Below are 26,622 nucleotides of genomic sequence, written 5' to 3' on the forward strand. Positions count from 1 at the left end.
TAGAAAATTTTGTCAAAATTTTATTTTTATAAAAAATTTTGTCAAAATTTTATTTCCATAGAAAATTTTGTCAAAATTTCATTTCCATAGAAAATTTTGTCAACATTTCATTTCTATAGAAAATTTGGTCAAAATTTTATTTCTACAGAAAATTTTGTCAAAATTTTATTTCTATAGAAAATTTTGTCAAAATTTTATTTCTATAGAAAATTTTGTCAAAATTTTATTTCTATAGAAAATTTTGTCAAAATTTTATTTCTATAGAAAATTTTGTCAACATTTCATTTCTATAGAAAATTTTGTCAAAATTTCATTTCTATATAAAATTTTGTCAAAATTTTATTTCTATAGCAAATATTATCAAAATTTTATTTCTATAGAAAATTTTGTCAAAAATTTATTTCTATAGATAATTCTATAGATAATTGTTACATCTGTAGAAAATTTTGTCAAAATTTTATATCTATAGAAAATTTTGTCAAAATGTTATTTCTATAGAAAATTTTGTGAAAATTTCATTTCTATAGAAAATTTTGTCAAAATTTTATTTCTATAGAAAATTTTGTCAAAATTTTATTTCTATAGAAACTTTTGTCAAAATTTTATTTCTATAGGAAATTTTGTCAAAAATTTATTTCTATAGATAATTTTGTCGAAATGTTACATCTGTAGAAAATTTTGTCAAAATTTTATATTTATAGAAAATTTTGTCAAAATTTTATTTCTATAGAAAATTTTGTCAAAATTTTATTTCTATAGAAAATTTTATTTCTATAGAAAATTTTGTCAAAATTTTATTTCCATAGAAAATTGCCTAAAAATTTTATTTCTATAGAAAATTTTGTAAAAATTTTATTTCTATAGAAAATTTTGTAAAAATGTTATTTCTATAGGAAATTTTGTCAAAATTTTATATCTAAAATTTTTTGTCAAAATTTTATTTCTATACAAAATTTTTGTCAAAATTTTAATTCTATAGAAAATTTTGTCAAATTTTTATTTCTATAAAAAATTTTGTCAAAATTTTATTTCTATAGAAAGTTTGTCAGAAGTTTGTCACATTCTTTATAAAAAAAAATAAATTTTATTTGTATTGAAAATTTCCGTTGGAGGGGTATATTTTGCAAAATCTACCAAAACATCAAGAATTCTACCAATCTACCAAAAAATTTGTCATTTTTTGTAGAATTCTACCAACTGACCCATTCTCGACTAAACGCCGTCTTTAGACAACGGTTTTCACTCGCGCCAAAAATCATCTACCAAATTTGGGAAAAAATTTTATCAAAAAACTCCCAAACAGAACCAATATTATTTTGCAATTTTTTTTTTATTTTATTTCTTTTTGTCAAAATTGTATTTCTATAAAAAAATGTGTCACAATTTTATTTCTATAGAAAATTTTGTCAAAATTTTATTTCTATAGAAAATTTTGTCAAAATTTTATTTCCATAGCAAATTTTGTCAAAATTTTATTTCCATAGAAAATTTCGTCATAATTTCATTTCCATAGAAAATTTTGCCAAAATTTTATTTCTAAAGAAAATTTTGTCAAATTGTTTTTCTATAGAAAATTTTGTCAAATTGTTTTTCTATAGAAAATTTTGTCAAAATTTTATTTCTATAGAAAATTTTGTCAAAAATTTATTTCTATAGAAAATTTTGTCAACATTTTATTTCTATAGAAAATTTTGTAAAAATGTTATTTCTATAGAAAATTTTGTGAAAATTTTATATCTAAAATTTTTTGTCAAAATTTTATTTCTATAGAAAATCTTGTCAAAATTTTATTTCTATAGAAAATTTTGTCAAATTTTTATTTCTATAAAAAATTTTGTCAAAATTTTATTTCTATAGAAAAGTTTGTCACATTCTTTATAAAAAAAATACATTTTATTTGTATTGAAAATTTCCGTTGGAGGGGTATATTTTGCAAAATCTACCAAAACATCAAGAATTCTACCAATCTACCAAAAAATTTGTCATTTTTTTAGAATTCTACCAACTGACCCATTCTCGACTAAACGCCGTTTTAGACAACGGTTGTCACTCGCGCCAAAAATCATCTACCAAATTTGGAAAAATTTTTTATCAAAAAACTCCAAAACAGAACCAATATTATTTTGCAATTTTTTTCTATTTTATTTCTTTTCGTCAAAATTTTATGTCTATAAAAAATTTTGTGACAATTTTATTTCTATAGATAATTTTGTCAAAATTTTATTTCTATAGAAAATTTTGTCAAAATTTCATTTCCATAGAAAATTTTGTCAACATTTCATTTCTATAGAAAATTTTGTCAAAATTTTATTTCTATAGAAAATTTTGTCAAAATTTTATTTCTATAGAAAATTTTGTCAAAATTTTATTTCTATAGAAAATTTTGTCAACATTTAATTTCTATTGAAAATTTTGTCAAAATTTCATTTCTATAGAAAATTTTGTCAAAATTTTATTTCTATACAAAATTTTGTCAAAATTTTATTTCTATAGAAAATTTTGTCAAAAATTTATTTCTATAGATAATTTTGTCAAAATGTTACATCTATAGAAAATTTTGTCAAAATTTTATATCTATAGAAAATTTTGTCAAAATTTTATTTCTATAGAAAATTTTGTGAAAATTTTATTTCTATAAATAATTTTGTGAAAATTTTATTTCTATAGAAAATTTTGTCAAAATTGTACTACTATAGAAAATTTTGTCAAAATGTTATTTCTATAGAAACTTTTGTCGAAATTTCATTCCTATAGAAATTTTTGTCAAAACGTTATTTCTATAGAAAATTTTGTTAAAATTTTATTTCTATAGATAATTTTGTCAAAATTTTATATCTGTAAAAAATTTTATCAAAATTTTATATCTATAGAAAATTTTGTCAAAATTTTATTTCTATAGAAAATTTTATCACATTTTTTTATAAAAAAAAATAAATTTTATTTGTATTGAAAAATTGTGTTGGAGGGGTATATTTTGCAAAATCTACCAAAACATCAAGAATTCTACCAATCTACCAAAAAATTTGTCATTTTTTGTAGAATTCTACCAACTGACCCATTCTCGACTAAACGCCGTCGTTAGACAACGGTTTTCACTCGCGCCAAAAATCATCTACCAAATTTGGGAAAAATTTTTATCAAAAAACTCCCAAACAGAACCAATATTATTTTGCAATTTTTTATTTTATTTCTTTTTGTCAAAATTTTATTTCTATAAAAAAAATGTGTTACAATTTTATTTCTATAGAAAATTTTGCCAAAATTTTATTTCTATAGAAAATTTTGTCTAAATTTCATTTCCATAGAAAATTTTGTCAAAATTTTATTTCCATAGAAAATTTCGTCACAATTTCATTTCCATAGAAAATTTTGTCAACATTTCATTTCTATAGAAAATTTTGTCAAAATTTTATTTCTATAGAAAATTTTGTCGAAAATTTATTTCTATAGATAATTTTGTCGAAATATTACATCTGTAGAAAATTTTATATCTAGAGAAAATTTTGTCAAAATTTTATTTCTATAGAAAATTTTGTCAAAATGTTATTTCTATAGAAAATTTTGTGAAAATTTTATTTCTATAGAAAATTTTGTCAAAATTTTATTACTATAGAAAATTTTGTCAAAATGTTATTTCTATAGAAAATTTTGTCGAAATTTCATTCCTATAGAAATTTTTGTCAAAACGTTATTTCTATAGAAAATTTTGTTAAAATTTTATTTCTATAGATAATTTTGTCAAAATTTTATATCTGAAAAAAATTTATCAAAATTTTATTTCTATAGAAAAGTTTGTCAAAATTTTATTTCTATAGAAAATTTTATCACATTTTTTTATAAAAAAAATAAATTTTATTTGTATTGAAAATTTGTGTTGGAGGGGTATATTTTTCAAAATCTACAATCTACCAAAACATCAAGAATTCTACCAATCTACCAAACAGTAAAAAATCTTTAATTTTTTTAGAATTCTACCAACTGACCCATTTTCGACTAAACGCCGTCTTTAGACCACGGTTGTCACTCGCGCCAAAAATCATCTACCAAATTTGGAAAAATATTTATCAAAAAACTCCCAAACAGAACCAATATTACTTTGCAATATTTTTTTCTATAAAAAATTTTTGTCACAATTTTATTTCTATAGAAAATTTTGTCAAAATTTTATTTCCATAGAAAATTTTGCCATAATTTCATTTCCATAGAAAATTTTGTCAACATTTTATTTCGAAAGAAAATTTTGTCAAAATTTTATATCTATAAAAAAAATTTTGTCAACATTTTATATTCGTAGAAAATATTGTCAACATTTTATTTTTTTAGAAAATTTTGTCAAAATTTTATTTCTATAGAAAATTTTGTCAAAATTTTATTTTCTATGCAAATAAAATTTTGTCAATATTTTATTTCCATAAAAAATTTTGTCAAAATTTTATTTCTATAGAAGATTTTGTCAAATTTTTGTGTCTATAGAATGTGTTGTCAAAATTTTATTTCTATAGAAAATTTTGTTACATTAAAAAAAAAAATACAAATTTTATTTGTAGTGAACATTTGTGTTGGAGTGGTATATTTTGCAAAATGTAGTAGAACATCAGGAATTCTACCAATCTACCAAACATTAAAAAGCTGCCATTTTTGGTAGAATTCTACCAACTGTGGCAACCGTGCTTTAGACCCTTTGGTATTTTGTATAGCCCAACTTAGAGAAGCTTTGAAACCCTCAGAAATGTCACCAGCATAACTGAGGTGGGATAATCCACCGCTGAAAAACTTTTTGGTGTTCGGTCGAAGCAGGAATCGAACCCACGACCTAGTGTATGCAAGGCGGGCATGCTAACCATTGCACCACGGTGGCTCCCAACCTAACCTAACAACCTGAAGTTGGTTGCAATACACATTAGTAACACTGTATTCATATTCATATTCACCTTCATCTAGTTTTTGGCTTTGAGCAGCAGAATCAGAAGTAACCGACCTAAAAAACCCTTTTATAACCTTATTTGATCAAACTCTTCATTATACCTCTTTCATGTGCTATGACTATCCATTGTTGGAAGTGTTGAAAATGTTACAACAATAGCAACAAACAGGAGTTTCATACATGAAAGACTTTTATTGAATGTAATAACATAAAAAAACAATAATGCAGATAATATGAAATGAGAAGAAAAAAAAATAAAAAATCGGAAAAGCTAACTGACTGCAACCCAGAGAGAAACCTACAATGTATACACGTTTCAACGTGAAACGTTGCTCCAATTGTTTTTTTTTTTTTTTTTTTGAGAAAAGAACATCCTCAAAAATATGAAAATAATAGCATTCAATATTTTTGCACGATTGACTAAATTGAAGCGACAGCAACATCAGCACTACAATAAAGAGGTAAATGAAATTTATTCACGATACTTTAAACCATTTGCAAGAGGTAAACACATTCTGTACAAGAAATGAAAAGGAAACAAACTTTAGTTACTCCATTTCTTCTTCTTGAGTAAACAATTGGATTATGGATGACGATTGTTTTTGTTTTCGACACACAAATAGAATAGATAGAAAACGGTAAAATCAATCGATAAAGGATGTTCTTTTCATTGGCATGCAGCAAAGAAAGAAAACGAGTTATCTTGAGAGACAGTAATATAAATTGAAACAAGTATATACGGCCGCTGTAAGTTCGGCCTGGCCGAATCATATGCACCCTCTACCATGGATTGCGAAGAAAGTGCTTCTACACGGACGGAAAAAAACTGTTTTTCGTATGTTTGGGTGTAAAAATTATATTATTAGAACTCAAATTTTTTAACACAATATTTTTAAGTGCAAGTGCATATAATGGTAACAAACTAGCATAACATGTTTGGCACATATATGTTAATATGTTAGAACATATTATATTTGGGATATAAAATGTTTGCAAATATAATATGCTTAGATGCAAACACATGTTAATTTAGAAATAGCCTATAAACATATATGTGCTTAGAAAGAGAGACCTAGAGAGTATGCTACAAGTAAAATAATGGAAGTGACCAATTGACGACTTAAAACTATATCCACACAAAGAAAATGTCATTAACATTTTTTTCTACCAATGTATGCCCAAAGGTGAAACATAATATGTTTGAATAATACAAACAATATTTTGTTTGGACCAATCCTGAAAATATATATGCTTGAAGCAAAATGTGTTTGGGGTATATGTTTTTTGAGGGTGTATGTTAATTTTACTCCCTGTTTTCGTTTTTATTATTCAACATAGTTCCCTTCAAGAGCGATACAACGATTATAACGACATTCCAATTTTTTGATACCATTTTGGTAGTACTCCTTCGGATTTGCCACAAAATAGGCCTCAGATTCGGCGATCACCTCTTCATTGCAGCCAATTTTTTTCCCTGCGAGCATACTTTTGAGGTCTGAGAACAACAAAAAGTCGCTTGGGGCCAGATCTGGAGAATACGGTGGGTGGGGAAGCAATTCGAAGGTCAATTCATGAATTTTCTTCCATCGTTCTCAATGACTTGTGGCACGGTGCGTTGTCTTAGTGGAACAACACTTTTTATACCTTTCACCACTACTGTGGTACAGGGTATAATAAGTTTGTGCATTTGTATGTAACGCCAAGAAATAGTGGTCATAGACCCATCTTTTGGTATACCGATCGGCTTATAATTAAACTCTGAGTCGATTTAGCGATGTCCGTCTGTCTGTCTGTCTGTCTGTCCGTCCGTCTGTCTGTATATGTAATTTTGTGCACAAAGTACAGCTCGCAATTTAAGTCCGATCGTCCTCAAATTTGGCATAGGGCCATTTCTTGGGACAGAGACAATCGCTATTGGTTTTGGAAAAAATCGGTTCAGATTTAGATATAGCTGCCATATATATTTATCCCCGATTTGGTCATAGTTAGCGTGTTTATCAACCGATTTTCTTGAAATACCGTACATCCAAATATTTTATGAATCTCGAAAATCTTGTAAAATATGAGCCAAATCGGTTTAGATTTAGATATAGCTTCCATATATATCTTTCGTCCGATTTAGGCTCATATGACCACAGAGGCCAAAGTTTACTGCCGATCTTCGTGAAATTTTGCACAGAAGGTAGAATTGACATTCTACCAATGCTTGGTAAATTTGATTGAAATCGGTTTAGATTTAGATATAGCTCACATATATATCTTTCGCCCGATTTGGACTTATATGGTCTCAAAAGCCAAAGTTTTGCCCTGACTTACTTAAAATATTGCACAAGCGGTACTTTTAACGGTACTATTGTATGTGCCAAATATGGTCAAAATCGATTCAGATTTAGATATAGCTCCCATATATATCTTTCGCCCGATATGCACTTAACAGGTTGGCTGATAAGTCCCCGGTCTGGCCTACATAGGGGTGATTTCTGATTTCAAATTTTTGACACTTGAAGCTACTAATAATTGTACTCCTTGTGGAAAATTTCAAGCAAATCAGGGTAAAACTCTGGCTTCTGGCAAAAGGTAGCTATATCTAAAACTCTGGCTTCGGGCAAAAGGTAGCTATATCTAAATTTGAACCGTTTTCTTCCAAAATGCCAAAATCAATAGGGTTCTGTTCTGACCCAAAACAGAAGCTTGTGACAAATTTGGACAAAAACTGCGACCTGGACTTTGATTACAAAAATGTGCTCACAGACAGACGGACGGACATGGTTATATCGGCTCAGGGGCCCACCCTCGGAACTTTTGCCAAAGACACCATATGTCTATCTCGTCTTCTTCTGGGTGTTGCAAACATATGCATTAACTTATAATACCCTGTTCCACAGTGTGGCGCAGGCTATAACAATGATAAAATTAGCAAAATATGGTGATCTACTTTGTTGCATTTCAAACCCCCTTTATATGTATTTTACATAGTACGAATTCGTCATTTCGACATGTTACATAGGTAATGGTAACCTTATTATATAAAACAGATATCCTTCGAGCCGGATTTGAACCAGCGACCTATGGATTTCACTTAACGAATTCTCAAACATCCCTACTACAGTCCACCGCTCTACCAACTGAGCTATCGAAGGTGTGACATCGAGTCATTAAATTTGATTTTCTATATACTCTTCCAAAAAAACAAAACTACACTACAATAAAATTAATTTTGAGCTATATTTAAATCAATTCTCTTGATAAGGAACATTAAAATTATTAAATGTGAACAATAAAAAAACTGCATCAAATGCATGACAGCAGTCATATTAATTATATGGCTTATGTTATTTATTTATTTATTTTTTTTTTTTTGTTTTCTATAGTACTGTCTAAATACTTAGAAGTTGCTACGCTATTAAGATTTTCCACTGTCGGAATATGTCACTTATTATTATTATTATTAAACGGATTTCACGACATCTTTGCTTGCATCACATCTCGTTGCGAACAAATGGAGCTCGGCTTTACAACCATTCGAAATGCTTTTGCTCAATAATATACATTTGCTCAAATAATATACATTGCTTCAATCGCACGATCTCAATTTTATAGGTGACAAGCAAGCTTTTTGTAATTGAATGAGGAAAAAAAATCCAGAAAACAATCACAACTACAAAATACTTCCTTCGAGCCGGATTTGAACCAGCGGCCTATGGATTTCAATTTACGAGTACTCAAGCACTGCAACTACAGTCCACCGCCTCTACCAAGGTGTGCTATCAAATATACGAAATTCTTATTGGAAGCTGGTACAAGGATTTTATTGAAAGTGTGTATCCGAAGAATAATAAAAATATATCCTCGTGCCGGATTTGAACCAGCGACCTATGGATTTCAATTAACGAGTACTCAAGCACTGCAACTACAGTCCACCGCTCTACCAACTGAGCTATCGAAGGTGTGCTATGGGGTGCGGTTTATTGTGATCTTCAGCATCACAATGGATCACGATTATGATAAAGAAAAATTGTCTCCATCCGTTGACCTCTGATCCATACAACAATACCAAGAGATTCTATCACCTGGAAAATATATAGTGATTGTGTCTTGTGTGTATAAAGATAGATAGAATTCCTCATTTTGTCGATAATGCAGATTGGTCTAAAATGAGCATCCGTTATATTAAAATATGTCCTTCGAGCCGGATTTGAATGTAGGATACACAAGGTCTGCAACTACAGTCCACCGCTCTACCAACTGAGCTATCGAAGATGTGCTATCATACAAACGAAATTCTTACTGGAAGATGGTACAAGATTTTATTGAAAGTTTGTATCCGGTGAATAACAAAAATATATCCTTCGAGCCGGATTTGAACCAGCGACCTATGGATTTCAATTTAGGAACACTCAAGCATTGCAACTACAGTCCACCGCTCTACCAACTGAGCTATCGAAGGTGTGCTATGAAATGCGGTTTATTGTGATTTTCATCATCACAATGCATCATGATCATGATAAAGAACAATTTTCTCCTCTGATCCATACAAAAATACCAAGAAATTCGACCACCTGGAAAAGGTGTGTAGAGTAATTCATTTTGTCGTCAGTACAGAAAGGTCTGAAATGGGCAAGCATTATATTAAAATATATCCTTCGAGCCGGATTTGAACCAGCGACCTATGGATTTCAATTTACGAACACTCTAGCATTGCAACTACAGTCCACCGCTCTACCAACTGAGATATCGAAGGTGTGCTACGAAATGCGGTTTATTGTGATCTTCATCATCACAATGCATCACAATCATGATAAAGAACAATCTTCTCCTCTGATCCATAAAACAATACCAAGAAATTCGACCACCTGGATAATATGTAGTGTTTGCGTCTGGTGTGTTTAAAGGTGTGTAGAATTCATTTTACCGTTAGTACCGATAGGTCTGAAATGAGCACGCGTTATATTAAAATATATCCTTCGAGCCGGATTTGAACCAGCGACCTATGGATTTCAATTTACGAACACCCAAGCATTGCAACTACAGTCCACCGCTCTACCAACTGAGCTATCGAAGGTGTGCTATGAAATGCGGTTTATTGTGATCTTCATCATCGCAATGCATCACGATCATGATAAGGAACAATTTTCTCCTCTGATCCATACAACAATACCAAGAAATTCGACCACAGATCTTTCTGAAAAACGAATTTATCTCCATCAATTAACCTTTCATGCAAAACACAATACCAAGAACTTTCGCACCCAAGAATTCTTAACAATAAGTTTAGAATTCTTGGGTGCTTGAAGATAGATAGAATAAATAATTTTGTCATTAAGAATATACGATCTTCTTTACTTAAGTAGAATTTTAAACTCGACATAAGTCGTACAAAATATCCAATATTCACAAAGATTGTCAATTAAACTTATTTCAAAAGGAACAACGATATTTTTTGAGAGTGTGCATCCTGTGAATAACAAAAATATGTCCTGCGAGCCGGATTTGAACCAGTGACCTATGGATTTCAATTTTGGCCTACTCAAGCATTGCAACTACAGTCCACCGCTCTACCAATTGAGCTATCAAAGGTGTGCTATGAAATGCGGTTTATTGTTATCTTTATCTTCACAATGGATCACGATCATGATAAAGAACAAATTTCTCCATCAGTTGACCTCTGATCCATACAACAATACCAAGAAATTCGACCACCTGGGAAATATATAGTGATTTCGTCTTGTGTTTTTAAAGATAGATAGAATCATTCATTTTTTCGTTAATACCGATAGGTCTGAAAAGAGCAAGCGTTATTTTAAAATATATCCTTCGAGCCGGATTTGAACCAGCGACCTATGGATTTCAATTAACGGATACTCAAGCTCTGCAACTACAGTCCACCGCTCTACCAACTGAGCTATCGAAGGTGTGCTTGGAGTTACTGTGTATTGTGATTTCGATCATCACAACGGATCAAGATCTTTCTGAAAAACGAATTTATCTCCATCAATTAACCTTTCATGCAAAACACAATACCAAGAACTTTCGCCACTTGGACAAAATAAGTTTAGAATTCTTGGGTGCTTTAAGATAGATAGAATAAATAATTTCGTCATTAACAATATACGATCTTCTTTACTTAAGCGGTCAATTTTAAACTAGACACAAGTCGTACAAAATATCTAATATTCACAAATATCGTCATATTAAGCTTATTTCAAAAGGAACAAGGATAGTTTTTGAGAGTGTGCATCCTGTGAATAACAAAAATATATCCTTCGAGCCGGATTTGAACCAGCGACCTATGGATTTCAATTTTGGCCTACTCAAGCATTGCAACTACAGTCCACCGCTCTACCAACTGAGCTATCGAAGGTGTGCTATGAAGTGCGGTTTATTGTGATCTTCATCACAATGGATCACGATCATGATAAAGAAAAATTTTCTCCATCCGTTGACCTCTCATCCTTAAAACAACACCAAGAAATTCGACCGTCTGTGAAATATACAGTGATTGAGTCTTGTGTGCTTAAAGGTAGATAGAATAATTTTGTCGACAATACAGATTGGTCTCAAATGAGCAAGCATTATATTAAAATATATCCTTCGAGCCGGATTTGAACCAGCGACCTATGGATTTCAATTAACGGATACTCAAGCTCTGCAACTACAGTCCACCGCTCTACCAACTGAGCTATCGAAGGTGTGCTTCAAGTTACTGTGTATTGTGATTTCGATCATCACAATGGATCAAGATCTTTATAAAAACTAATTGATGGAGAATTAACCTTTCATGCAAAACACAATACCAAGAACTTTCGCCACTTGGATAACAATAAGTTTAGAATTCTTGGGTGCTTTAAGATAGATACAATAAATAATTTCGTCATTAACAATATACGATCTTCTTTACTTAAGTGGTCAATTTTAAACTCGACACAAGTCGTACAATATATCCAATATTCACAAATATAGTCATATTAAATTTATTTGAAAAGGAACAAGGATATTTTGCGAGAGTGTGCATCCTGTGAATAACAAAAATATATCCTTCGAGCCGGATTTGAACCAGCGACCTATGGATTTCAATTTACGAACAACCAAGCATTGCAACTACAGTCCACCGATCTACCAACTGAGCTATCGAAGGTGTGCTATGAAATGCGGTTTATTGTGATCTTCATCATCACAATGCATAACGAGTATGATAAAGAACAATATTCTCCATCAATTCCATACAACAATACCACCTGGAAAATATATAGTGATTGCGTCTTGTGTGTTTAAAGATAGATAGAATAATTCATTTTGTCGATAATACAGATTGGTCTGAAATGAGCATCCGTTATATTAAAATATATCCTTCGAGCCGATTTCAACAAGCGACCTATGGATTTCAATTTTGGGCTACTCAAGTATTGCAGCTACAGTCCACAGCTCTACCAACTGAGCTATCAAAGGTATGCTATAAATTATACGAAATTCTTATTGGAAGCTTGTGCAAAGATTTTATTGAAAGTGTGTATCCGGAGAATAATAAAAATATATCTTTCGAGCCGGATTTGAACCAGCGACCTATGGATTTCAATTTAAGAACACGCAAGCATTACAACTACAGTCCACCGCTCTACCAACTGAGCTATCGAAGGTGTGCTATGAAATGCGGTTTATTGTGATCTTCATCATCACAATGCATCACGATCATAATAAGGAACAATTTTCTCCTCTGATCCATACAACAATACCAAGAAATTCGACCACATGGAAAATATATAGTGATTGCGTCTGATGTGTTTAAAGGTGTGTAGTGTAATTCATTTTGTCGTCAGTACAGAAAGGTCTGAAATGAGCAAGCATTATATTAAAATATATCCTTCGAGCCGGATTTGAACCAGCGACCTATGGATTTCAATTTACGAACACTCAAGCATTGCAACTACAGTCCACCGCTCTACCAACTGAGCTATCGAAGGTGTGCTATTAAATGCGGTTTATTGTGATCTTCATCATCACAATGCATCACGATCATGATAAAGAACAAATTTCTCCATCAGTTGACCTCTGATCCATACAACAATACCAAGAAATTCGACCATCTGGGAAATATATAGTGACTTCGTCTTGTGTGCTTAAAGGTAGATAGAATAATTTTGTCGACAATACAGATTGGTCTGAAATGAGCAAGCATTATATTAAAATATATCCTTCGAGCCGTATTTGAACCAGCGACCTATGGATTTCAATTAACGGATACTCAAGCTCTGCAACTACAGTCCACCGCTCTACCGTGTGCTATGAAATGCGGTTTATTGTGATCTTCATCATCACAATGCAGCACGATTATGATAAAGAACAATTTTCTCCTGCGATCCATAAAACAGTACCAAGAAATTCGACCACCTGGATATTATGTAGTGTTTGCATCTGGTGTGTTTATAGGTAGGTAGAATAATTCATTTTGTCGTTAGTACCGATAGATCTGAAATGAGCATTATATTAAAATATATCCTTCGAGCCGGATTTGAACCAGCGACCTATGGATTTCAATACTCAAGCACTGCAACTACAGTCCACCGCTCTACCAACTGAGCTATCGAAGGTATGCTATGAAATACAGTGTGTTGTGATCTTCATCATCGCAATGGATCATAGCCAAGATAAAAAAATATTTTCTCCATCAGTTGATCTCTGATCAATAAAACAATTCAAAACCAGTCTACCACCTGGATAATGGGACACACATCACGAACGCTGAAGGTGACGAAACGTACCTGATTTTAGCTGGTCTGGGGTGGGAGGTCTCTTTCCGCTGAAGCGGTGAGATCTACAAGGTTATCTTCCTGAATCGTGTTCAGACCTGGTGTGCTGCCTAGAAGCTTTCGTTTGTAGCGCTGGTCTCGCTTCCATTCATGGGAAGTGGCTGTTTGTGCACATTATGGTGATTTGGATGGTTACTGCGATATTAAAAAGGGAGATATTGCTTCGACAACGTCGAATTATGCCAAAAATATATCCTTCGAGCCGGATTTGAACCAGCGACCTATGGATTTCAATTTACGGATACTAAAGAACTTCATCTACAGTCCACCGCTCTACTAACTGAGCTATCGAAGGTGTGCTATGAAATACTGTGTTCTTCTCCATCAGTTGATCTCTGACCACCTGAATAATAGATTATCAATTAACTCCAATCCCTACTAAATTCTACGAATTTAGGAAGAGACAATTGTTTACCTATATGCTATAGATTAAAAGTTGGAAACGCCACAATTTAAAATATGTTTATCTCCCAATCTTTTTTGTTTGTTTCTTATAGAACACCAAAAAAAGATACGTTTTAAGCTTTTGCGGTTATTTTGGTTAAGTAGGTTAAGTGAGTTCTTCTCATCCCAAAATCGGAAATTGAAAAATTCTCATTTAGCAAAGCACCGGTTGTTAAGCCGATCTCGTTTCCAATAAGCCCCATCTGTGCACTAACTGTAAAAGGTTTTAATATTCTAACGATAAATAGCTGCGAACTATGCAAATTAAAAAAAAAAAGAACGTTTTTTAACATATGGGGATTTTGGAGATTTTTGATGCGAATTTTGGGAATAGTATTTCAGCAATATTTCTTACAACAATTTTCCTTGCTAAACTCAATACAAATCATAATTAGTTTAAAAGTTATATAGATTTCAATTCATATTTTTTTGCCTGAAATTATATGGTTCTTATAAATCCAAAATCTGATATAGTCTTCATTGGTAAAATCTTTAAATGTATCTTCGGGAAGTGTACTAGTTGGAAGGTTCTGCTTGGGAGAATATGTGTCATCAAACCCCCCCCCCTGAAATTTTAAAGGAAACTATAATATTTGATTTATGGTGGTAGGTACTTAAGATTCGGCCCGGCCGAACTTACTGCTGTATATACTTGTTTCTTCCTAAATTCGTAGAATATTGTAGGAATTGCAGTTAATAAAAGAAAACAAGAATTGGTCCAAAAACAGACCCTGTAGGTTCAAAATACTAACCCCACTTTGTTAAAATTTTGCAAAAAAAATGTGGGGTATCTCGCAAACTTTAGAATATATCCTTTTTTGAAGGGTTTTACAAGTTCTATCCGGAAAAGGAAAAATCATCGAAATCGGTTCATAATTGCGGATTTGATAGCAAAAACAAAATTCGATACCCCCGAGGTGACCAACTTTCAACGCTTACAGGTCAGCCCGTGAACCCACTAGGGAGTCACAAACTTGCAAACTTATAGGAAAACACCTCAGAATTCACACAAAGTTATGTTGATATATTTATCCCTTCTTTAAAAGTTGGAGAATTATTTCCAAAAAAAGCGATTTAAAGGGTGATACGGTCAAAATTTGGTCAATATAAACTTGACGTATTTCTTTCAATTTTGCATTTAAAAAACCTAAACACCCCTCATTTTGAAGGTGTGTGTGTGTGTAGAATGTTGCTTCTATTTTGATTTTGGAATTCACTCTTCAGTTGTCAAAATGCCGCTCAAGCAAGAAGAGCAGCGTATCAAAATTTTGCTCGCGCATCGCGAAAATCCGAGCTACTCGCACGCAAAGCTGGCAAAATCGCTAAAAGTTGCCAAATCAACCGTTACAAATGTAATTAAAGTGTTTGGGGAACGTTTGTCGACAGCCAGGAAGTCTGGATCGGGGGGAAATCGAAAACCGGAAGTCGCTGAGACGACAAAGAGTGTTGCCGGTAGTTTCAAGCGAAACCGCAAATAAGCTGGGTGTATCATCTACAACCGTGCATCGAGCCAAAAAACGAGCCGTACTATCGACTTACAAGATGGTAGTGACTCCAAATCGCGATGATAAACAAAATACGACGGCCAAAGCGCGATCCCGGAGCAGAGTTGCCAGGTGACTTTTGATTCTTCCCCCCAAATCTTAAGAAAAAAAACCGCTAAATTGGTCTAAGCTTTTTCAAAAACCCCCAAAAATTTTCAGAATATAAAAGTACAAAAAGTGGTCCCAAAATTACGTGAAAAAAAACCCTGTAGTGATACACTTTAAAAATTAAATTTAACACAAATATATAAATTTTACACTAAGTTTTCTTTTGATGCTAAATTTTTTTTCTTTGGAAGTAAATAAAAAATAAAATTTGCTATTTAAGAAAATACTTTAAAACAAAAGAGATTTTCGTTTGTTTAAAATTTCATCCCTGAGGAAATTATTTTTTCTATGGATGTAATACTACAATATGTATATCAATTTAAAAAGCGGGCTTACTCTTAAAAAGCTTTCAGCTGCTAAGTTAAAATACGATTGCTTTTAATTTTGTCAAATATTAAAAATGCCCTTTCAACAGAAGAGTTTAAAAATGATAACGAAAATAATGCTATTGGATACTTGTTTGTATTTAGGATCTTCTTGTTGACTTTCCGCATCTTTTTTCTCATAACTCATCCTAAAAATTTTCCGAATTTGCTTGAGAATTGCTCCACTTTATAAGGTCTCAAATAATTTTTTACCCCCAAAAATCCCCCCAAATAAATTTTACCACTAAAAATCCCCCTAAACGTGAAAAAAATCCCCTAAATTTGGGGGGAAACCACCTAACCTGGCAACACTATCCCGGAGGCTGTACACGACGATGCTGACGAAGTTTGACTGCGTGGTAATGGACGACGAAACCTACGTCAAAGCCGACTATAAGCAGCTTCCGGGACAGGAGTTTTATACGGCAAAAGGAAGGGGAAAGGTAGCAGATATTTTCAAGCACATACAACTGTCAAAGTTCGCAAAGAAATATCTGGTTTGACAAGCCATCTGTACCTTTGGCTTGAAAAGCAGCATTTTCATAACTTCCGGGACTGTCAACCAAGAAATTTACGTGAAAGAGTGTTTGAATAAACGTCTGCTGCCTTTCCTGAAGAAACACGGTTGTTCCGTACTGTTTTGGCCGGATTTGGCACCTTGCCATTGGCCATGGAGTGGTACGCCGCCAACAACGTGCAGGTGTTGGCGTCGAAGGACAAGAACCCTCCCAACACGCCAGAGCTCCGTCCAATTGAGAAATACTGGGCTATTGTCAAGCGGAACCTAAAGAAGACCAAAAAACTGCTAAGGACGAGCAGCAGTTCAAGGCAAACTGGCTTTCTGCGGCGAAGAAGGTGGACAAGGTGGCTGTACAAAATCTGATGGCAGGTGTCAAGCGTGAGGCCCGGCAATACGGATTTGGAAAAGCGAAAGCCTAACTGAATATTTTTCCTGAATTTTATACTAATTGAACTTGAAAATGAAATTTAATTTGATTTTTTAAATAAACGATTTCACCGATTTACACGTGTTTTCCCTTGACCAAATTTTTACCGTATCACCCTTTAGCTGAGAAATATGCAAATTACCAAAAAAAAAAAAAAAACGTTTTTTAACATATGTCCCCACTTTGGGGATTTTTGATACGAATTTTGGGAATAGTATATTCTGCAATATTTCTTAAAACTATTTTCCCTGCTAAACTCAATACAAATCATAATTAATTCAAAAGTTATATAGATTTCAATTCATATTTTTAATTCCAAAAAAAATGGTTCGGATAACACAAAAAGAAAATTCTCTGATATACCTTTCCAACGATACATTATACATAAGCCTTGGCTTAGTAAAATGCGCCAAAAATTTGCATTAAACTCAACTAATTCGGGTGAAATAGTGCATTTCTGTAAATGTACGTTTATAAAGGGGCTATAACTCAATTTGAGCTGCTTTAAATCAAACTTGGTACACTTGACGGACGATACTATCAAATCCACTCCTTGGGCAAAATTTGAAGCATATCAGAGAAAAAATTTAGTTTCCGTTGGTCATGTAAGTGTAAAACGGACAATTGATATATATGAAAGCTATAAAAATGTCCACCACATTTTTACGCACTTGACTGTACTACTAATAAGACACTTCGTACAAAATTTCAAGCAAATCTAAGTAAAGCCCTTGCATCTAGGGCCATATAAAATACTGAAAATGTCGGTGTTACTGCAGTTTTTCTTCCTAAATTCGTAGAATATTGTAGGGATTGCAGTTAATAAAGGGTGATTCTTTTGAGGTTAGGATTTTCATGCATTAGTATTTGACAGATCACGTGGGATTTCAGACATGGTGTCAAAGAGAAAGATGCTCAGTATGCTTTGACATTTCATCATGAATAGACTTACTAACGAGCCACAACGTCGAATTTTCAGTGAATGGGCCCTAGAAAAGTTGGCAGAAAATCCGCTTTCTTATCGACAAATTTTGTTCAGCGATGAGGCTCATTTCTGGTTGAATGGCTACGTAAATAAGCAAAATTGCCGCATTTGGAGTGAAGAGCAACCAGAAGCCGTTCAAGAACTGCCCATGCATCCCGAAAAATGCACTGTTTGGTGTAGTTTGTACGCTGGTGGAATCATTGGACCGTATTTTTTCAAAGATGCTGTTGGACGCAACGTTACGGTGAATGGCGATCGCTATCGTTCGATGCTAACAAACTTTTTGTTGCCAAAAATGGAAGAACTGAACTTGGTTGACATGTGGTTTCAACAAGATGGCGCTACATGCCACACAGCTCGCGATTCTATGGCCATTTTGAGGGAAAACTTCGGAGAACAATTCATCTCAAGAAATGGACCGGTAAGTTGGCCACCAAGATCATGCGATTTGACGCCTTTAGACTATTTTTTGTGGGGCTACGTCAAGTCTAAAGTCTACAGAAATAAGCCAGCAACTATTCCAGCTTTGGAAGACAACATTTCCGAAGAAATTCGGGCTATTCCGGCCGAAATGCTCGAAAAAGTTGCCCAAAATTGGACTTTCCGAATGGACCACCTAAGACGCAGCCGCGGTCAACATTTAAATGAAATTATCTTCAAAAAGTAAATGTCATGGACCAATCTAACGTTTCAAATAAAGAACCGATGAGATTTTGCAAATTTTATGCGTTTTTTTAAAAAAAAAAAGTTATCAAGCTCTTAACAAATCACCCTTTAAAAGAAAACAAGGATCGGCCCAAAAACGGACCCTGTAGGTTCAAAATACTGACCCCACGTTGTTAAAATTTTGCACAAAAAAAAAAGTGGGATCCATATCTCGCAAACTTTAGAATATATCCTCTTTTGAAGGGTTTTACAAGTTCTATACAGCAAAGAAAAACTCATCGAAATCGGTTCATAATTGCGGATTTGATAGCTAAAACAATATTTTATACCCCCGAGGTTACCAAATTTCAACGCTTACAGGTCAGCCCGTGGACCCACTAGGGTCTCACAAACTTGCAAACTTAGAGGAAAACGCCCAGAATTCACACAAAGTTATGTTCATATCTTTATCCCTTCTTTAAAAGTTGCAAAATTATTTCAAAAAAAAAATTAGAACCACTGTGCGACGTTTGTTGATGTACAATTTCGGTTGAGGGGGAATGTTTTTTTTGGTTTTGCGTGTTCCCACACTCGCAATATTATCAATATCCCTATATAGAAAATAGATATCCTTCGAGCCGGATTTGAACCAGCGACCTATGGATTTCAATTTGGAATTTCATTAACATTGCAACTACAGTCCACCGCTCTACCAACTGAGCTATCGAAGGTGTGGTACTAAATCAGTTGCATCAACATTTCTATTGTGTACGCTTAAATATCAAATAAACAAAGTAACTTCAATATAAAATTTAAGTTAAAGCTCAACAAACAACTAATGGTTTGGGTAATTTTCCACATTTTTTACGTCAAAGAATATATTCTCTCTATCATATAGTCTTTGTTTGGAAGCCTGACCCACTGACCCTTTAAAAAATTAATCGAAGAATAAATAACGAGCCCTCCTCCATTACTACTCCCATGATATCGGTGAAGGATTATGTCTGAAATGGACAAAATGTTCAACGGGGGGGGGGGGCTTTGTGTCTAAATTTAAAACAAGATTAAAATGCCATAAAATTTCACTTGAAACCCGAAGTAGACACTGCCCATGGCTTGGATTGCCAAATAAAAAACCTAACGAAACGAAACGTGTTTTTTGGGGGGGAAAATCAATAAATCTTTTGTGAGATTTTATAAAATTTCACACTCTCTCTATGTTAAGGTTGTTTTACACACCCTTTTTGGAATTGGACTATGACACAACACCTTCGTTAACATGGTCTATTACGCCTTGATATTCACATGATTAGATTTCTGCCAACAGGCAGACATCCTTAACCATGGTCTAAAGTATGGTTGAGTAGATCTTCATACGAAACCATATCTAAGCTCTGGATGCTTATTAGGCCATAGGAGATTGTCTCTTAGTAGGTGGTCTTGCTACTGTTGGCCGACACACACACACACACATACACACAAAATCTTCATATTGTGGTTGCTGGTGGATGGGGGGATGCTGAGAGCTCACACATAAATTGCTTGACAAGAAACAAAACACTTCCGTATTGTGACACTTCACTTAACACAACTATCAGCATCATCAGCGTCATCACCATCGGAATGAACAGAATCCGTATCATGGTTGCCATTGTCATCAGTGGGAGTCTGTTATCACCTAGTGATGCTGCAATAACATAACACAATACAAACACATACACATACAACACACGTACATGCTTAAAAACATTGCTAGATCACATTTTTCACATCATAAAAACAATAAAAAGTTTCTCTGACATAGCAGCCACCATTATCGAAGACAGACATGTCATGTTTATGCTGATAATCGGATCATAAATATTGCTCCCTATAGTTGCACACTGGTTTCATGTGACACGCACACCGAAACAAAAAAATATTAAAAATATATACAAAATATTAAGAGCAAATTTCTTGAAAATAATGAAATTTTAATTGCAATGAAGTTTATAATCTTCACAAAAAAAAAATTATTAAATTTAGGAAACAAATTTTGGAAATTTGCGTCCCTCCGTTAGAGTCGTGTGCCTTTGAACAAAGTCATATTTTCTTTAAAGTAAAGAACCACATTTTTGATTTAAATAAATCGCCCTTAAATTAACTGAAATATTAAATCTTTGGATTTAAGATAAAAACTCTTCAAATTTGGAATAAAGAAAAAAAATTTACTTTGAAGTATCTGTTAATTTGGATTTTTATACCCTAACTACACACAAAAAAAAATTGTTTAATTTCAATCACGAAAATCGCGGATTCAATCATTTTTTTAATTGAAATGTCTTCAATCACGAAAATGATAGTATCAATCACCCATTTTGATTGAAAACCAATACGATTTTTAATTAAAAATTTAATTGACTTTTGTCACGGAATCAATTAATTTTGTGATTGAATCAATTAAAAACGTGATTGATTTTTAACATAAAATTCAATCACAGTTTTAATTGAATCAATAAAAATTTTAATTAATTTCGCGACAAAAATCAATCAACTATTTGATTCATTCAATTAAATAATTAATTGAAATTGGCTATAAATTTCGATCAAAAAATTTATATATTGCGACCCCAAAATCCTATTTAGTTTTTTTTTTTCTTTTGAAATAAAAGAAAATAAGTGTTCTTATAAAACATATTTAATATTTTATTATTTTTTGAATTATGCAATAGACAAATAAATTTGGTTCTTGTGTGTTTTGTTCTAACATAACTTACACATACAATTACTATCAATAACAACTATAGGGTGAACAAAATAAACTATATAAATCATTATCTTCCTTATCATAATAACCATGTTAGCATGTTCCTTCTAATATGTAGATCCGCCTAGATTTCCAATAAATCAGCAGCATGTAAGCTAAATTAGTTTTTCTGAAAGTAAACAGAATAATTCGAATTTAATTTTGTTCAATTAAAAGTTAATTTTGTTAAACATTACCTGCTTAGAATATCAAGTTCAATTCTTAGTTCCAGGTTGTAGATTTATAATCTTCTTTTGCAGTTGTAGTCTTTTAGCATAAAAAGGTGTATTAAGGAGCTCGGTAATTTAATTTTAGTAACAATTCCTTTCCAAAATTTCCACACATTAAAATCGTCTATTAAAATTTTAACCAATCAAAGACAAAACTAATGGGAAAGCAATGTAATATTTGGTATTACATTGATGATACTTTGCAAATTCTGGAAACAGAAAAAAATATAAATGGAAAATACATATTTTTAATATTTTCGGATATTTTTCATATTTTAAATCCAAAAGAAAGGACTTTTTTACCATTACATAATTCAGCTCATTAGTTTATAGAACAGATATACTGCTCTCTACTTGGATTCAAACTGAAAAAGGCAGGTAAAACAAAAATGCAATTTAATGCCAACGCTACTTCGCAACTTCAAGGTGAATTTTCCAACAAACCCATACCGCTCATGGTTTTAAGAAAACTAGGAGTGAAAAAAATTTATAATTTTAAAAGATCAATACGGTACCCACTTTTTTATTGCAAACATATTCTTATATATTTGATAAAATGATGGAGTTGATGGGATTGATTGGTCAATTTCACGAAATAAAATTGGTCACTAAAAGAAATGAATAAAAAATATATTATTTTAGTCCGTTTAATGTAAACAGGCTTCAATGGAAAACGGTATTCACATTTCACAATTTCTTACCTTCAATAAACGTAGATTGTTTTCCATTTTTACAATGCCACAAAACACAAACACAGGTAATTTCAAATGCGTTCTCGCATATATTTTTTTTCAAAGCTTTACCACGTGGCCGTTTGTTGTTGCACACATTATTTATTTCAACACTTTGCTATGATTTGTTGTTGCGTTCAAAATATTTTGCACACATTTTGAATGCAGCAGACAGAATGTCGCCAATCATGTTTTTCAATTTACGCGAAAAACAAAAACCCAACCGTTCGTTACGAGTTACTTCCACAGACTGATCTCTCCATCATACATTGTTGAATAAATACCCATTCTCTTGTTCTCTTTTCGCTCTTTCCATTGCTCAAAATTTTTCAATTTCAATCACAAAGGTGATTGGATCAATCACATGTGTAATTGGAAACGGAAAAAATTTCAATCACGTTTGTAATTGAAATATTTTCCGAATTGATTAACAAATTGATGGAATCAATTAATATTTTAATTGGAAACGTAACAAATATCAATCATTTTTTAATTGGTTTTTATTCGGATTTGATTAAATAATTAATTGAATCAATTAACATATTAATTGAATCCGTTTCCATATTCAATTAAGTGTTTAATTGAAAAAAGTTTGGTGATAATTTTTTGTGTGTACTATGTGGTCTATACCCTGAGTCAGGGATCCGGAGCGGTCCATTTTTTTCGCTCCGCTCCGCTCCCGCTCCGGAGAAAAATAAACCGCTCCGCTCCGAGAAAAAAAATCGCTCCGCTCCGCTCCTCTTCGAGAAAATTATAGTACAAACATTGTATTATTTGTTCAATTGAGTTTTATTTTATGGGGGCACAGCGTGACCCCATTTTTCGAAATCGGGCGATACCTATATATGGCAGCTATATCTAAATTTGATCCGATTTCTTCCAAATTCAATAGCGTTCGTCCTTGTTCCCAAAAAACTCCCTGTACCAAATTTCATCAAAATCGGTTAATAATTGCGACCGGAATCCTGTGAACAACAAATACATGGACAGCGCTAGATCGACTCAGGAGGCGATTCTGAGTCGATCGGTATATATTTTATGGGGTCTAAAATCAATATTTCTGGTAGGCACATTTTTTGGCAGATCAAACTTATTATACCCTAACCACCATGTGGTTTAGGGTATAATGACTTTAAAACAATGTGTTGAAACATTTTATTAATTTTGAAGATTTTTTCAGAAATATTAAATCCATTTTGACTTCATTAAAACGAAATTTGCATTCATGTTAGGATACACATTTTTATGTCGAATCACTTAGCTATAAGGACAAACAGCCTTATTTGAAAAGTTTAGAGACTTTTAGAGACTTTTGGCCTCCCGACAATATTGTTTGCGGTGCACCATGTACTATTTAATATGTGATAGAAACCAAATTTATGAAAATGGACCAAATTCTGTTTGGTCCGACCATCGGACCAAATTTAAAAAATTAGAAATCTTTTGGACCAATTTTGGTCCGATCGGACCAAAACGGCAACGCTGATTGGAATTGAAAGTCTATACACAGAGTAGAAGTAACTACTCTCCGAAAGCTTTTTTTTTTTGTTTTGCAACAGACGTAGAGAAGAGGTTTTGTTATATTTGTAATGTGTGTGTGTGTACACGCAAAGAAAAAAAACGTTTGGAAAACGTATACCGAAAACGTTTTTCTTTTGTTAGAGTTTTTTGAATTGCTTCGAAAATTTTAAACTTTTATCGTTTGTTACAAAGTTTTTATTTTTTCAATAAAAAAAGTTATTTTTGAAACAACAACAGAGTCCATTTCGTTTATATCAAACACTGTTCTTTTCTGACTTTTGGTCTTTAATAAAACACATTTTACAGTTCAAAATTTAATATAGTACAATGTAATGTTGAACATTTTTTCGGAATCCTCCGAACATATGTGGAATGTATGTAAAAAAAAAAAAAAACTTTGGTCGAAGCAGGGATCGAACCCACGACCCTTGGCATGAGAGTCAGACGTAGCAACCACTGCTCCACGGTGCCAAACTAAATGTTTGTTTCTGTTAAATAAACTTTGTTTATTCGGTTCGTGGGCGCCGCAAGCTATGCTATATAAATATAACTTATATGGATAATTATCTATTGATGACCATAACAGGTACATAGCTCAGTGGTTAGTGTGTTGGCTTACAAAGTGCATGGTCCGCGGTTCGATTCTCCGTCCAGGCGAAAGGTAAAAAAATTTTAAAAATTTATAAATTCGTACAATTTCTTCTACATTGTTGGTATTACAGGAAAAGGTGTTAAGAACTGAAAAAACTCGTGGCTGTGAGAAAGATGAGAGGGAAAATGCAATTAGCAAGAAAAAAAATTTTTTTAGTTAGTCTTTATGAAATTGTTGTTACATCCTGGAAAAGAATAAATGTTTATCACAAAAAGTATATACTTTTCTTCCAAATACACTTCCTTACAGCGAAAAGCAAATAAGAAACGAACTTTGTTTGTCTAAAATTTCGTTTGGGAGGAAAGAACTATTTTTTTGCGTGTATGTTTATGTTTGCAACAACCTCCATCGAAATCAGTCCGTGGTATACCTACGAATATTCTTACTCAGATCTAGCGTTACTTAATTTCGCTTTTTTCCCCTTTATTGTAAAAATACATGTTCGAACAGCGTTTTTAAAAATGTTCGTTCTCACAAAAAGTAGATAACATGCAATAATACAAATGAAGTCATTAGTTTTCAATGTGAGAAAAAATTAAAATAAATGTATATGCGCACATTTTTCAACCAAAATTGAAACTATCCATAATTTTAATTAAATTTTCGAGAACTAATATCAGAAATAAGAGAATGCTAGGATAGAGTACAATAGTAAAGCAAATATGAATGTCCTTACTCTGAAAAAAAGCATGCCCGGTTCCAAAGATTTTGTCTTTACTTTAACAGTTTGGCTATTAATTCCGAGCCAAAGAAGCGGAGAATACAAGTAAGGATACTTTAAAGACGCAATTATCTTTTAAATTTGGGGGTTATGTACTTGCTTCTAGGATGCAAATGTTAATTTTTCATTTTTTTTAGATTTTTTTCGTCAGTTGTTATCAAAATCCTTTAAAAACGAGTTAACGACAATTTTATTTTCCATATTAAGACTCGACTTCCAGTAGAAATTATGCTATGTTTCAAGTAAAAAGCGTCTTTAACATAAAGTGTTGAGAAACATGTCTTATTTTTTAACGATTTTTTGCTTTGTAGGCAAGATGCAAAAAGGAAACAAATTTAAAGACAATTTTATTAATTTTAAAGAATTTTTCTTAATTATTAATGTCATGTTGACCTTACCTCAAAAATTTTATCTTTCATGTTATGATACACACTTTTAAGTAAAATCACTTAATTATAAGGACATTACAACTTCATTCACAAGTTTATTGACTTTTGGACAAGGAAAAAAACTTTATTTTAGAGAAATTCAGTGTAGAAAACTAAAAAATTAAATATAAATAAGATCGTTTAATTGCATTTATTTGACCTTTATTACAAATATCTTTGTAGTAATACGGGATGAAATTGATCGAAAGTACTGTTGTTACTTTTACAACACATACTAGAGATGTATTTTGACATTTGCCGTTTTTTGAAAACAATTACTAAAAAAACACGTTGTGTTTTCCCCAATGTACGTACGTACAAAAATACATATCGTACATTTTAAACGTTTACTCACACTACGCTAAGTACTAGCTATATTTGAAATTACCTACACAGTGTAATTTCAAAGTTACACATTTCATTCAAGTAATATTTTATTCGGAGCGGAGCGGTTTTTCATTTGGAAACCGCTCCGCTCCCGCTCCGCTCCGGATTGTAGAAATGCCGCTCCCGCTCCGCTCCCGCTCCGGCAAAAAAAGGGCTTGCTCCGCTCCGCTCCGGATCCCTGACCCTGACTATGTGGTTTAGGGTAGAAATATATAACTTTCAGAATCACCTCCTGAGTCGATCTAGTACTTGGTGTCCGTCCGTCCGTCTGTCCATATATTTGTTGGTCACAGGATCCCGATCACAATTATTAACAGATTTTTGGTGTTTTGTGGGCACAATGACGAACGCTATTGAATTTAGAAGAAATCGGATAAAATTTAGATATACACTCAAAAACA

At 32.5% G+C, this 26,622-nt stretch overlaps 9 non-coding genes across 9 annotated transcripts; all 9 read right to left on the reverse strand.

Moving 5' to 3' along the window:
- Window positions 1–7,962: 7,962 nt before the first annotated feature.
- On the reverse strand, window positions 7,963–8,064 carry TRNAY-GUA (transfer RNA tyrosine (anticodon GUA)). Its single transcript has 2 exons — window positions 8,028–8,064; window positions 7,963–7,998 (listed from the first exon to the last, which is right to left on the reverse strand). It is a non-coding gene; the product is annotated as a tRNA-Tyr (tRNA).
- A 1,205-nt stretch (window positions 8,065–9,269) lies between these two features.
- Window positions 9,270–9,371, reverse strand: TRNAY-GUA (transfer RNA tyrosine (anticodon GUA)). Its single transcript has 2 exons — window positions 9,335–9,371; window positions 9,270–9,305 (listed from the first exon to the last, which is right to left on the reverse strand). It is a non-coding gene; the product is annotated as a tRNA-Tyr (tRNA).
- A 513-nt stretch (window positions 9,372–9,884) lies between these two features.
- On the reverse strand, window positions 9,885–9,986 carry TRNAY-GUA (transfer RNA tyrosine (anticodon GUA)). The gene is made up of 2 exons: window positions 9,950–9,986; window positions 9,885–9,920 (listed from the first exon to the last, which is right to left on the reverse strand). It is a non-coding gene; the product is annotated as a tRNA-Tyr (tRNA).
- Window positions 9,987–10,734: 748 nt separating this feature from the next.
- TRNAY-GUA (transfer RNA tyrosine (anticodon GUA)) lies at window positions 10,735–10,836 on the reverse strand. The gene is made up of 2 exons: window positions 10,800–10,836; window positions 10,735–10,770 (listed from the first exon to the last, which is right to left on the reverse strand). It is a non-coding gene; the product is annotated as a tRNA-Tyr (tRNA).
- Window positions 10,837–11,183: 347 nt separating this feature from the next.
- TRNAY-GUA (transfer RNA tyrosine (anticodon GUA)) lies at window positions 11,184–11,285 on the reverse strand. The gene is made up of 2 exons: window positions 11,249–11,285; window positions 11,184–11,219 (listed from the first exon to the last, which is right to left on the reverse strand). It is a non-coding gene; the product is annotated as a tRNA-Tyr (tRNA).
- Window positions 11,286–11,511: 226 nt separating this feature from the next.
- On the reverse strand, window positions 11,512–11,613 carry TRNAY-GUA (transfer RNA tyrosine (anticodon GUA)). Its single transcript has 2 exons — window positions 11,577–11,613; window positions 11,512–11,547 (listed from the first exon to the last, which is right to left on the reverse strand). It is a non-coding gene; the product is annotated as a tRNA-Tyr (tRNA).
- Window positions 11,614–12,780: 1,167 nt separating this feature from the next.
- Window positions 12,781–12,882, reverse strand: TRNAY-GUA (transfer RNA tyrosine (anticodon GUA)). Its single transcript has 2 exons — window positions 12,846–12,882; window positions 12,781–12,816 (listed from the first exon to the last, which is right to left on the reverse strand). It is a non-coding gene; the product is annotated as a tRNA-Tyr (tRNA).
- Window positions 12,883–13,415: 533 nt separating this feature from the next.
- On the reverse strand, window positions 13,416–13,509 carry TRNAY-GUA (transfer RNA tyrosine (anticodon GUA)). The gene is made up of 2 exons: window positions 13,473–13,509; window positions 13,416–13,451 (listed from the first exon to the last, which is right to left on the reverse strand). It is a non-coding gene; the product is annotated as a tRNA-Tyr (tRNA).
- Window positions 13,510–19,395: 5,886 nt separating this feature from the next.
- TRNAY-GUA (transfer RNA tyrosine (anticodon GUA)) lies at window positions 19,396–19,497 on the reverse strand. Its single transcript has 2 exons — window positions 19,461–19,497; window positions 19,396–19,431 (listed from the first exon to the last, which is right to left on the reverse strand). It is a non-coding gene; the product is annotated as a tRNA-Tyr (tRNA).
- Between the last annotated feature and the right edge of the window lie 7,125 nt (window positions 19,498–26,622).

Source organism: Haematobia irritans, chromosome 3, assembly GCF_050003625.1.
Source record: "Haematobia irritans isolate KBUSLIRL chromosome 3, ASM5000362v1, whole genome shotgun sequence".
Lineage (NCBI taxonomy): Eukaryota > Metazoa > Arthropoda > Insecta > Diptera > Muscidae > Haematobia > Haematobia irritans.